This window comes from Chiloscyllium plagiosum, unplaced genomic scaffold, assembly GCF_037043375.1.
Source record: "Chiloscyllium plagiosum isolate Xiang-an unplaced genomic scaffold, Cpla_swu_hap1 HiC_scaffold_14, whole genome shotgun sequence".
Classification (NCBI taxonomy): Eukaryota; Metazoa; Chordata; class Chondrichthyes; order Orectolobiformes; family Hemiscylliidae; genus Chiloscyllium; species Chiloscyllium plagiosum.
Window position 1 is genome coordinate 78,778,274 of NW_028270152.1, and position 13,208 is coordinate 78,791,481.

Here is a 13,208-nt window from a genome sequence, read left to right on the forward strand (position 1 = left end):
CGGAATGGAATATCAGAGACTGAGAACACGGTCAGGAATAACACAGAATGAGAGCACGGAAAGGAATATCAGAGACTGAGAACACGGAAAGGAATATCAGAGACTGAGAACACGGAAAGGGATATTAGTGACTGACAGCATGGAAAGGAATATCAGAGACTGAGAACACGGTCAGGAATATCAGAGACTGAGAGCACAGAAAGGAATATCAGAGACTGAGAACACGGTCAGGAATATCAGAGACAGAGAGCACAGAAAGGAATATCAGAGACTGAGAACACGGTCAGGAATATCAGAGACTGAGAGCACAGAAAGGAATATCACAGACTGAGAGCACGGAAATGAACATCAGAGACTGAGAACACGGTCAGGAATATCAGAGACTGAGAGCACGGAAAGGAATGTCAGAGACTGAGAGCACGGAATGGAATATCAGAGACTGAGACAATGTTCAGGAATATCAGAGACTGAGGACACGGTCAGGAATATCAGAGACTGAGAGCACGGAAAGGAATATCAGAGACTGAGAACAAGAGCAGGAATATCAGAGACGGAGAACACGGTCAGGAATATCAGAGACTGAGAGCACGGAAAGGAATATCAGAGACTGAGAACACGGTCAGGAATATCAGAGACGGAGAGCATGGTCAGGAATATCAGAGACTGAGAACACGGTCCGGAATATCAGAGATTGAGAACACGGTCAGGAATATGAGAGACTGAGAGCATGGTCAGGAATATCAGAGACTGAGAACACGGTCAGGAATATCAGCCACTGAAAGCACGGAATGGAATATCAGAGACTGAGAACACCGTCAGGAATACCACAGAATGAGAGCACGGAAAGGAATATCAGAGCCTGAGAACACGGAAAGGAATATCAGAGACTGAGAACACGGAAAGGGATATTAGTGACTGACAGCACGGAAAGGAATATCAGAGACTGAGAACACGGTCAGGAATATCAGAGACTGAGAGCACAGAAAGGAATATCAGAGACTGAGAATACGGAAAGGAATATCAGAGACTGAGAACACGGAAAGTGATATTAGGGACTGACAGCACGGAAATGAATATCAGAGACTGAGAACACGGTCAGGAATATCAGAGACGGAGAGCATGGTCAGGAATATCAGAGACTGAGAACACGGAATGGAATATCAGAGATTGAGAACACGGTCAGGAATATCAGAGACTGAGAACACGGAAAGTGATATTAGGGACTGACAGCACGGAAATGAATATCAGAGACTGAGAACACGGTCAGGAATATCAGAGACGGAGAGCACGGTCAGGAATATCACAGACTGAGAACACGGTCAGGAATATCAGAGACTGAGAGCACCGAAAGGAATATCAGAGACGGAGAACACAGCCAGGAATATCAGAGTCTGAGAGCACGGTAAGGAATATCAGAGACTGAGAGCACGGAAAGGAATTCAGAGACTGTGAACACGGTCAGGAATATCAGAGACTGAGAGCACCGAAAGGAATATCAGAGACGGAGAACACAGCCAGGAATATCAGAGTCTGAGAGCACGGTAAGGAATATCAGAGACTGAGAGCACGGAAAGGAATTCAGAGACTGAGAACACGGTCAGGTATATCAGAGACTGAGAGCACGGAAAGGAACATCAGACACTCAGAACACGGTCAGGAATATCAGAGACTGAGAGTACGGTCAGGAATATCAGAGACAGAGAGCACGGAAAGGAATATCAGAGACTGAGAAAACGGGCAAGAATATCAGAGACTGAGAACACCGTTCGGAATATCAGAGACTGAGAGCACGGTCAGGAATATCAGAGACTGAGAGCACGGAAAGGAATATCAGAGACTGAGAACATGGTCAGGAATATCAGAGACGGAGAGCACGGTCATGAATATCAGAGACTGAGAACAGGGTCAGGAATATCAGAGACTGAGAGCGCCGAAAGGAATATCAGAGACTGAGAGCACGAAAAGGAACATCAGAGACTAAGAATACGGAAAGGAATATCAGAGACTGAGAGCACGGAAAGGAATATCAGATACTGAGAACACGGAAAGGAATATCAGAGACTGAGAGCACGGAAAGGAATATCAGAGACTGAGAACATGGTCAGGAATATCAGAGACTGAGAGCGCCGAAAGGAATATCAGAGACTGAGAGCACGAAAAGGAACATCAGAGACTAAGAATACGGAAAGGAATATCAGAGACTGAGAGCACGGAAAGGAATATCAGATACTGAGAACACGGAAAGGAATATCAGAGACTGAGAGCACGGAAAGGAATATCAGAGACTGGGAACACGGAAAGGAATATCAGAGACTGGGAACCCGGAAAGGAATATCAGAGACTGAGAGCACGGAAAGGAATATCAGAGACTGGGAACACGGACAGGAATATCAGAGACATAGAACACGGTCAGGAATATCAGAGACTGAGAGCACAGAAAGGAATATCAGAGACTGAGAATACGGAAAGGAATATCACAGACTGAGAACACAGAAAGGAATATCAGAGACTGAGGACACGGTCAGGAATATCAGAGACTGACAGCACGGAATGGAATATCAGAGACTGAGAGCACGGTCAGGAATATCAGAGACTGAGAGCACGGAAAGGAATATCAGAGACTGAGACCATGTTCAGGAATATCAGAGACTGAGGACACGGTCAGGAATATCAGAGACTGAGAGCACGGAAAGGAATATCGGAGACTGAGAACACGGAAAGGAATATCAGAGACATAGAACACGGTCAGGAATATCAGAGACTGAGAGCACGGAAAGGAATATCAGAGACTGAGAACAAGGTCAGGAATATCAGAGACTGAGAGAACAGTACCGAATATCAATGACTGAGAGCACGGACAGGAATATCAGAGACTGAGAGCACGGTCAGGAATATCAGAGACTGAGAACACAGTCAGGAATATCAGAGACTGAGAGCACCGAAAGGAATATCAGAGACGGAGAACACAGCCAGGAATATCAGAGTCTGAGAACACCGTTCGGAATATCAGAGACTAAGAGCACGGTCAGGAATATCAGAGACTGAGAGCAAGGAAATGAACATCAGAGACTGAGAGCACGGTCAGGAATATCAGAGACATAGAACACGGTCAGGAATACCAGCCACTGAAAGCACGGAATGGAATATCAGAGACTGAGAACACGGAAAGGGATATTAGTGACTGACAGCACGGAAAGGAATGTCAGAGACTGAGAACACGGTCAGGAATATCAGCCACTGAAAGCACGGAATGGAATATCAGAGACTGAGAACACGGAAAGGGATATTAGTGACTGACAGCACGGAAAGGAATATCAGAGACTGAGAACACGGTCAGGAATATCAGAGACTGAGAGCACAGAAAGGAATATCAGAGACTGAGAATACGGAAAGGAATATCAGAGACTGAGAACACGGAAAGTGATATTAGGGACTGACAGCACGGAAATGAATATCAGAGACTGAGAACACGGTCAGGAATATCAGAGACGGAGAGCATGGTCAGGAATATCAGAGACTGAGAACACGGAATGGAATATCAGAGATTGAGAACACGGTCAGGAATATCAGAGACTGAGAACACGGAAAGTGATATTAGGGACTGACAGCACGGAAATGAATATCAGAGACTGAGAACACGGTCAGGAATATCAGAGACGGAGAGCACGGTCAGGAATATCACAGACTGAGAACACGGTCAGGAATATCAGAGACTGAGAGCACCGAAAGGAATATCAGAGACGGAGAACACAGCCAGGAATATCAGAGTCTGAGAGCACGGTAAGGAATATCAGAGACTGAGAGCACGGAAAGGAATTCAGAGACTGAGAACACGGTCAGGTATATCAGAGACTGAGAGCACGGAAAGGAACATCAGACACTCAGAACACGGTCAGGAATATCAGAGACTGAGAGTACGGTCAGGAATATCAGAGACAGAGAGCACGGAAAGGAATATCAGAGACTGAGAAAACGGGCAAGAATATCAGAGACTGAGAACACCGTTCGGAATATCAGAGACTGAGAGCACGGTCAGGAATATCAGAGACTGAGAGCACGGAAAGGAATATCAGAGACTGAGAACATGGTCAGGAATATCAGAGACGGAGAGCACGGTCATGAATATCAGAGACTGAGAACAGGGTCAGGAATATCAGAGACTGAGAGCGCCGAAAGGAATATCAGAGACTGAGAGCACGAAAAGGAACATCAGAGACTAAGAATACGGAAAGGAATATCAGAGACTGAGAGCACGGAAAGGAATATCAGATACTGAGAACACGGAAAGGAATATCAGAGACTGAGAGCACGGAAAGGAATATCAGAGACTGGGAACACGGAAAGGAATATCAGAGACTGAGAGCACGGAAAGGAATATCAGAGACTGAGAGCACGGAAAGGAATATCAGAGACTGGGAACACGGACAGGAATATCAGAGACATAGAACACGGTCAGGAATATCAGAGACTGAGAGCACAGAAAGGAATATCAGAGACTGAGAAAACGGAAAGGAATATCACAGACTAAGAACACTGAAAGGAATATCAGAGACTGAGAACACGGTCAGGAATATCACAGACTGAGAGCACGGAAATGAACATCAGAGACTGAGAACACGGTCAGGAATATCAGAGACTGACAGCACGGAAAGGAATGTCAGAGAATGAGAGCACGGAATGGAATATCAGAGACTGAGAACAAGAGCAGGAATATCAGAGACTGAGAGCATGGTCAGGAATATCAGAAACTGAGAACACGGTCAGGAATATCAGAGACTGAGAGCACGGAAAGGAATATCGGAGACTGAGAACACGGAAAGGAATATCAGAGACATAGAACACGGTCAGGAATATCAGAGACTGAGAGCACGGAAAGGAATATCAGAGACTGAGAACAAGGTCAGGAATATCAGAGACTGAGAGAACAGTACCGAATATCAATGACTGAGAGCACGGACAGGAATATCAGAGACTGAGAGCACGGTCAGGAATATCAGAGACTGAGAACACAGTCAGGAATATCAGAGACTGAGAGCACCGAAAGGAATATCAGAGACGGAGAACACAGCCAGGAATATCAGAGTCTGAGAACACCGTTCGGAATATCAGAGACTAAGAGCACGGTCAGGAATATCAGAGACTGAGAGCACGGAAATGAACATCAGAGACTGAGAACACGGTCAGGAATATCAGAGACATAGAACACGGTCAGGAATACCAGCCACTGAAAGCACGGAATGGAATATCAGAGACTGAGAACACGGAAAGGGATATTAGTGACTGACAGCACGGAAAGGAATGTCAGAGACTGAGAACACGGTCAGGAATATCAGCCACTGAAAGCACGGAATGGAATATCAGAGACTGAGAACACGGAAAGGGATATTAGTGACTGACAGCACGGAAAGGAATGTCAGAGACTGAGACCATGTTCAGGAATATCAGCCACTGAAAGCACGGAATGGAATATCAGAGACTGAGAACACGGAAAGGAATATCAGAGACTGAGAACACGGAAAGGGATATTAGTGACTGACAGCACGGAAAGGAATATCAGAGACTGAGAACACGGTCAGGAATATCAGAGACTGAGAGCACAGAAAGGAATATCAGAGACTGAGAACACGGTCAGGAATATCAGAGACAGAGAGCACAGAAAGGAATATCAGAGACTGAGAACACGGTCAGGAATATCAGAGACTGAGAGCACAGAAAGGAATATCACAGACTGAGAGCACGGAAATGAACATCAGAGACTGAGAACACGGTCAGGAATATCAGAGACTGAGAGCACGGAAAGGAATGTCAGAGACTGAGAGCACGGAATGGAATATCAGAGACTGAGACAATGTTCAGGAATATCAGAGACTGAGGACACGGTCAGGAATATCAGAGACTGAGAGCACGGAAAGGAATATCAGAGACTGAGAACAAGAGCAGGAATATCAGAGACGGAGAACACGGTCAGGAATATCAGAGACTGAGAGCACGGAAAGGAATATCAGAGACTGAGAACACGGTCAGGAATATCAGAGACGGAGAGCATGGTCAGGAATATCAGAGACTGAGAACACGGTCCGGAATATCAGAGATTGAGAACACGGTCAGGAATATGAGAGACTGAGAGCATGGTCAGGAATATCAGAGACTGAGAACACGGTCAGGAATATCAGCCACTGAAAGCACGGAATGGAATATCAGAGACTGAGAACACCGTCAGGAATACCACAGAATGAGAGCACGGAAAGGAATATCAGAGCCTGAGAACACGGAAAGGAATATCAGAAACTGAGAACACGGAAAGGGATATTAGTGACTGACAGCACGGAAAGGAATATCAGAGACTGAGAACACGGTCAGGAATATCAGAGACTGAGAGCACAGAAAGGAATATCAGAGACTGAGAATACGGAAAGGAATATCAGAGACTGAGAACACGGAAAGTGATATTAGGGACTGACAGCACGGAAATGAATATCAGAGACTGAGAACACGGTCAGGAATATCAGAGACGGAGAGCATGGTCAGGAATATCAGAGACTGAGAACACGGAATGGAATATCAGAGATTGAGAACACGGTCAGGAATATCAGAGACTGAGAACACGGAAAGTGATATTAGGGACTGACAGCACGGAAATGAATATCAGAGACTGAGAACACGGTCAGGAATATCAGAGACGGAGAGCACGGTCAGGAATATCACAGACTGAGAACACGGTCAGGAATATCAGAGACTGAGAGCACCGAAAGGAATATCAGAGACGGAGAACACAGCCAGGAATATCAGAGTCTGAGAGCACGGTAAGGAATATCAGAGACTGAGAGCACGGAAAGGAATTCAGAGACTGTGAACACGGTCAGGAATATCAGAGACTGAGAGCACCGAAAGGAATATCAGAGACGGAGAACACAGCCAGGAATATCAGAGTCTGAGAGCACGGTAAGGAATATCAGAGACTGAGAGCACGGAAAGGAATTCAGAGACTGAGAACACGGTCAGGTATATCAGAGACTGAGAGCACGGAAAGGAACATCAGACACTCAGAACACGGTCAGGAATATCAGAGACTGAGAGTACGGTCAGGAATATCAGAGACAGAGAGCACGGAAAGGAATATCAGAGACTGAGAAAACGGGCAAGAATATCAGAGACTGAGAACACCGTTCGGAATATCAGAGACTGAGAGCACGGTCAGGAATATCAGAGACTGAGAGCACGGAAAGGAATATCAGAGACTGAGAACATGGTCAGGAATATCAGAGACGGAGAGCACGGTCATGAATATCAGAGACTGAGAACAGGGTCAGGAATATCAGAGACTGAGAGCGCCGAAAGGAATATCAGAGACTGAGAGCACGAAAAGGAACATCAGAGACTAAGAATACGGAAAGGAATATCAGAGACTGAGAGCACGGAAAGGAATATCAGATACTGAGAACACGGAAAGGAATATCAGAGACTGAGAGCACGGAAAGGAATATCAGAGACTGGGAACACGGAAAGGAATATCAGAGACTGAGAGCACGGTCCGGAATATCAGAGATTGAGAACACGGTCCGGAATATCAGAGATTGAGAACACGGTCAGGAATATCAGAGACTGAGAACACGGAAAGTGATATTAGGGACTGACAGCACGGAAATGAATATCAGAGACTGAGAACACGGTCAGGAATATCAGAGACGGAGAGCACGGTCAGGAATATCACAGACTGAGAACACGGTCAGGAATATCAGAGACTGAGAGCACCGAAAGGAATATCAGAGACGGAGAACACAGCCAGGAATATCAGAGTCTGAGAGCACGGTAAGGAATATCAGAGACTGAGAGCACGGAAAGGAATTCAGAGACTGTGAACACGGTCAGGAATATCAGAGACTGAGAGCACAAAAAGGAATATCAGAGACGGAGAACACAGCCAGGAATATCAGAGTCTGAGAGCACGGTAAGGAATATCAGAGACTGAGAGCACGGAAAGGAATTCAGAGACTGAGAACACGGTCAGGTATATCAGAGACTGAGAGCACGGAATGGAACATCAGACACTCAGAACACGGTCAGGAATATCAGAGACTGAGAGTACGGTCAGGAATATCAGAGACAGAGAGCACGGAAAGCAATATCAGAGACTGAGAAAACGGGCAAGAATATCAGAGACTGAGAACACCGTTCGGAATATCAGAGACTGAGAGCACGGTCAGGAATATCAGAGACTGAGAGCACGGAAAGGAATATCAGAGACTGAGAACATGGTCAGGAATATCAGAGACGGAGAGCACGGTCATGAATATCAGAGACTGAGAACATGGTCAGGAATATCAGAGACTGAGAGCGCCGAAAGGAATATCAGAGACTGAGAGCACGAAAAGGAACATCAGAGACTAAGAATACGGAAAGGAATATCAGAGACTGAGAGCACGGAAAGGAATATCAGATACTGAGAACACGGAAAGGAATATCAGAGACTGAGAGCACGGAAAGGAATATCAGAGACTGGGAACACGGAAAGGAATATCAGAGACTGAGAGCACGGAAAGGAATATCAGAGACTGAGAGCACGGAAAGGAATATCAGAGACTGGGAACACGGACAGGAATATCAGAGACATAGAACACGGTCAGGAATATCAGAGGCTGAGAGCACAGAAAGGAATATCAGAGACTGAGAATACGGAAAGGAATATCACAGACTGAGAACACAGAAAGGAATATCAGAGACTGAGAACACGGTCAGGAATATCAGAGACTGACAGCACGGAATGGAATATCAGAGACTGAGAGCACGGTCAGGAATATCAGAGACTGAGAGCACGGAAAGGAATATCAGAGACTGAGACCATGTTCAGGAATATCAGAGACTGAGGACACAGTCAGGAATATCAGAGACTGAGAGCACGGAAAGGAATATCGGAGACTGAGAACACGGAAAGGAATATCAGAGACATAGAACACGGTCAGGAATATCAGAGACTGAGAGCACGGAAAGGAATATCAGAGACTGAGAACAAGGTCAGGAATATCAGAGACTGAGAGAACAGTACCGAATATCAATGACTGAGAGCACGGACAGGAATATCAGAGACTGAGAGCACGGTCAGGAATATCAGAGACTGAGAACACAGTCAGGAATATCAGAGACTGAGAGCACCGAAAGGAATATCAGAGACGGAGAACACAGCCAGGAATATCAGAGTCTGAGAACACCGTTCGGAATATCAGAGACTAAGAGCACGGTCAGGAATATCAGAGACTGAGAGCACGGAAATGAACATCAGAGACTGAGAACACGGTCAGTAATATCAGAGACATAGAACACGGTCAGGAATACCAGCCACTGAAAGCACGGAATGGAATATCAGAGACTGAGAACACGGAAAGGGATATTAGTGACTGACAGCACGGAAAGGAATGTCAGAGACTGAGAACACGGTCAGGAATATCAGCCACTGAAAGCACGGAATGGAATATCAGAGACTGAGAACACGGAAAGGGATATTAGTGACTGACAGCACGGAAAGGAATGTCAGAGACTGAGAACACGGTCAGGAATATCAGCCACTGAAAGCACGGAATGGAATATCAGAGACTGAGAACACGGAAAGGGATATTAGTGACTGACAGCACGGAAAGGAATGTCAGAGACTGAGACCATGTTCAGGAATATCAGCCACTGAAAGCACGGAATGGAATATCAGAGACTGAGAACACGGTCAGGAATAACACAGAATGAGAGCACGGAAAGGAATATCAGAGACTGAGAACACGGAAAGGAATATCAGAGACTGAGAACACGGAAAGGGATATTAGTGACTGACAGCATGGAAAGGAATATCAGAGACTGAGAACACGGTCAGGAATATCAGAGACTGAGAGCACAGAAAGGAATATCAGAGACTGAGAACACGGTCAGGAATATCAGAGACAGAGAGCACAGAAAGGAATATCAGAGACTGAGAACACGGTCAGGAATATCAGAGACTGAGAGCACAGAAAGGAATATCACAGACTGAGAGCACGGAAATGAACATCAGAGACTGAGAACACGGTCAGGAATATCAGAGACTGAGAGCACGGAAAGGAATGTCAGAGACTGAGAGCACGGAATGGAATATCAGAGACTGAGACAATGTTCAGGAATATCAGAGACTGAGGACACGGTCAGGAATATCAGAGACTGAGAGCACGGAAAGGAATATCAGAGACTGAGAACAAGAGCAGGAATATCAGAGACGGAGAACACGGTCAGGAATATCAGAGACTGAGAGCACGGAAAGGAATATCAGAGACTGAGAACACGGTCAGGAATATCAGAGACGGAGAGCATGGTCAGGAATATCAGAGACTGAGAACACGGTCCGGAATATCAGAGATTGAGAACACGGTCAGGAATATGAGAGACTGAGAGCATGGTCAGGAATATCAGAGACTGAGAACACGGTCAGGAATATCAGCCACTGAAAGCACGGAATGGAATATCAGAGACTGAGAACACCGTCAGGAATACCACAGAATGAGAGCACGGAAAGGAATATCAGAGCCTGAGAACACGGAAAGGAATATCAGAGACTGAGAACACGGAAAGGGATATTAGTGACTGACAGCACGGAAAGGAATATCAGAGACTGAGAACACGGTCAGGAATATCAGAGACTGAGAGCACAGAAAGGAATATCAGAGACTGAGAATACGGAAAGGAATATCAGAGACTGAGAACACGGAAAGTGATATTAGGGACTGACAGCACGGAAATGAATATCAGAGACTGAGAACACGGTCAGGAATATCAGAGACGGAGAGCATGGTCAGGAATATCAGAGACTGAGAACACGGAATGGAATATCAGAGATTGAGAACACGGTCAGGAATATCAGAGACTGAGAACACGGAAAGTGATATTAGGGACTGACAGCACGGAAATGAATATCAGAGACTGAGAACACGGTCAGGAATATCAGAGACGGAGAGCACGGTCAGGAATATCACAGACTGAGAACACGGTCAGGAATATCAGAGACTGAGAGCACCGAAAGGAATATCAGAGACGGAGAACACAGCCAGGAATATCAGAGTCTGAGAGCACGGTAAGGAATATCAGAGACTGAGAGCACGGAAAGGAATTCAGAGACTGTGAACACGGTCAGGAATATCAGAGACTGAGAGCACCGAAAGGAATATCAGAGACGGAGAACACAGCCAGGAATATCAGAGTCTGAGAGCACGGTAAGGAATATCAGAGACTGAGAGCACGGAAAGGAATTCAGAGACTGTGAACACGGTCAGGAATATCAGAGACTGAGAGCACCGAAAGGAATATCAGAGACGGAGAACACAGCCAGGAATATCAGAGTCTGAGAGCACGGTAAGGAATATCAGAGACTGAGAGCACGGAAAGGAATTCAGAGACTGAGAACACGGTCAGGTATATCAGAGACTGAGAGCACGGAAAGGAACATCAGACACTCAGAACACGGTCAGGAATATCAGAGACTGAGAGTACGGTCAGGAATATCAGAGACAGAGAGCACGGAAAGGAATATCAGAGACTGAGAAAACGGGCAAGAATATCAGAGACTGAGAACACCGTTCGGAATATCAGAGACTGAGAGCACGGTCAGGAATATCAGAGACTGAGAGCACGGAAAGGAATATCAGAGACTGAGAACATGGTCAGGAATATCAGAGACGGAGAGCACGGTCATGAATATCAGAGACTGAGAACAGGGTCAGGAATATCAGAGACTGAGAGCGCCGAAAGGAATATCAGAGACTGAGAGCACGAAAAGGAACATCAGAGACTAAGAATACGGAAAGGAATATCAGAGACTGAGAGCACGGAAAGGAATATCAGATACTGAGAACACGGAAAGGAATATCAGAGACTGAGAGCACGGAAAGGAATATCAGAGACTGGGAACACGGAAAGGAATATCAGAGACTGAGAGCACGGTCCGGAATATCAGAGATTGAGAACACGGTCCGGAATATCAGAGATTGAGAACACGGTCAGGAATATCAGAGACTGAGAACACGGAAAGTGATATTAGGGACTGACAGCACGGAAATGAATATCAGAGACTGAGAACACGGTCAGGAATATCAGAGACGGAGAGCACGGTCAGGAATATCACAGACTGAGAACACGGTCAGGAATATCAGAGACTGAGAGCACCGAAAGGAATATCAGAGACGGAGAACACAGCCAGGAATATCAGAGTCTGAGAGCACGGTAAGGAATATCAGAGACTGAGAGCACGGAAAGGAATTCAGAGACTGTGAACACGGTCAGGAATATCAGAGACTGAGAGCACAAAAAGGAATATCAGAGACGGAGAACACAGCCAGGAATATCAGAGTCTGAGAGCACGGTAAGGAATATCAGAGACTGAGAGCACGGAAAGGAATTCAGAGACTGAGAACACGGTCAGGTATATCAGAGACTGAGAGCACGGAATGGAACATCAGACACTCAGAACACGGTCAGGAATATCAGAGACTGAGAGTACGGTCAGGAATATCAGAGACAGAGAGCACGGAAAGCAATATCAGAGACTGAGAAAACGGGCAAGAATATCAGAGACTGAGAACACCGTTCGGAATATCAGAGACTGAGAGCACGGTCAGGAATATCAGAGACTGAGAGCACGGAAAGGAATATCAGAGACTGAGAACATGGTCAGGAATATCAGAGACGGAGAGCACGGTCATGAATATCAGAGACTGAGAACATGGTCAGGAATATCAGAGACTGAGAGCGCCGAAAGGAATATCAGAGACTGAGAGCACGAAAAGGAACATCAGAGACTAAGAATACGGAAAGGAATATCAGAGACTGAGAGCACGGAAAGGAATATCAGATACTGAGAACACGGAAAGGAATATCAGAGACTGAGAGCACGGAAAGGAATATCAGAGACTGGGAACACGGAAAGGAATATCAGAGACTGAGAGCACGGAAAGGAATATCAGAGACTGAGAGCACGGAAAGGAATATCAGAGACTGGGAACACGGACAGGAATATCAGAGACATAGAACACGGTCAGGAATATCAGAGGCTGAGAGCACAGAAAGGAATATCAGAGACTGAGAATACGGAAAGGAATATCACAGACTGAGAACACAGAAAGGAATATCAGAGACTGAGAACACGGTCAGGAATATCAGAGACTGACAGCACGGAATGGAATATCAGAGACTGAGAGCACGGT